The sequence below is a fragment of the Neovison vison genome, chromosome 2 (genome assembly GCF_020171115.1).
Source record: "Neovison vison isolate M4711 chromosome 2, ASM_NN_V1, whole genome shotgun sequence".
Lineage (NCBI taxonomy): Eukaryota > Metazoa > Chordata > Mammalia > Carnivora > Mustelidae > Neogale > Neogale vison.
Genome location: NC_058092.1, coordinates 186817469 through 186818702, shown reverse-complemented (window position 1 = coordinate 186818702; position 1234 = coordinate 186817469).

The window sequence follows — 1234 nt, the reverse complement described above, 5'->3', positions numbered from 1 at the left end:
TATGCATATTTTATCACAAAAATAAAAATTTTATGGTATCAAGAAATAGGGGAAAATACTATCATTAGTTCCAGTAACAGTTGCATCAGCACAAAGATCCTTCTCAAAATTAAAACTTATCAGATACTATTTGTAAGCTTGTATTTGCCAGGAACAACTGACATTGCTTTCGATGACATGAATTGAAAATAAAGCTAATAGGAGTGTAAATCTTGATGAGCTAGTAAACGCATTTGGAGAAAAGTCAGAAAAAGCTTATGATCAGTGAAGACATCACATATTATTAAAGCAGCGTATTCTGTAGTATGCAAAATTATGACTCTGAAAGTATTTTTGTAATTTGCAAGTTTATATTGTTACTTAGTTATCAGTATTATCCCAGGATATTTTACGAGTAATAAGACCTTTTAAAAGGAAAAGCTTTATATTTGAGTTCCTTTGGTGCACTTTTTTCCTGATTTTTAAAAAACAGCTTCTCACTTCCATTTTGACCAGGCCCCACAAATCATGTACTTGACCCTCGCTCTGATCCCCCTTTACTAGTAACAACCTGTCCAAAACGGAGTCCTTTTGCCTTCCTAGCTCACGTGTATCATCTCACAGATGGGAATGATGTCTACTCTGCTTCACAGAATTGATGTGAAACCGTGGTTTGGAAAATGCAGGAGCTTCAAAATACTGGTGGCATTTTTGTTCATCCAAAGTATTTTTGAACCATTGCCCTTTCTGGAGTCGGAGTGTCTAGACAAATAGATTTCTTATCTAAGATAAATGTAATTCATTATTTCCTACGGAATTTTCCAGTCTTCTGAGAGAGGACCTGAATGACTCATTCTGTTCCTAAAGGTATCATTTATCTAGACTAGTGATCTCATGGATGGAATTTATTTATTCCTATGACTAAAAGCAAAGTACGAAAGCGATGCCAAACACTGGACCCCAGTCAGAGGTCCTAAAGCCTAAAATTTCAAATACTGTTTCTGATAGCTCCCTAACTTCTAAGCAGCTCTGAATAAAAACAACAGGAGAGCAGAGTTCCCTCAACTCCATCTCTGGGCAATCTGTAGGCCTCAGACCCCAAGTGGAAAAAACACTGCAGGACAAAAAGAGGCAAAAATGTCCCAGCACCAGGGCGGCTGTACTTAGGAGCTCTGCCGGATTCTGAGGATGGAGTCTAAGAGCCAAGAAGGGACCAAGGCAGAAGCTGGGGTCCCAAATCCGAAAGCCCAGTTCA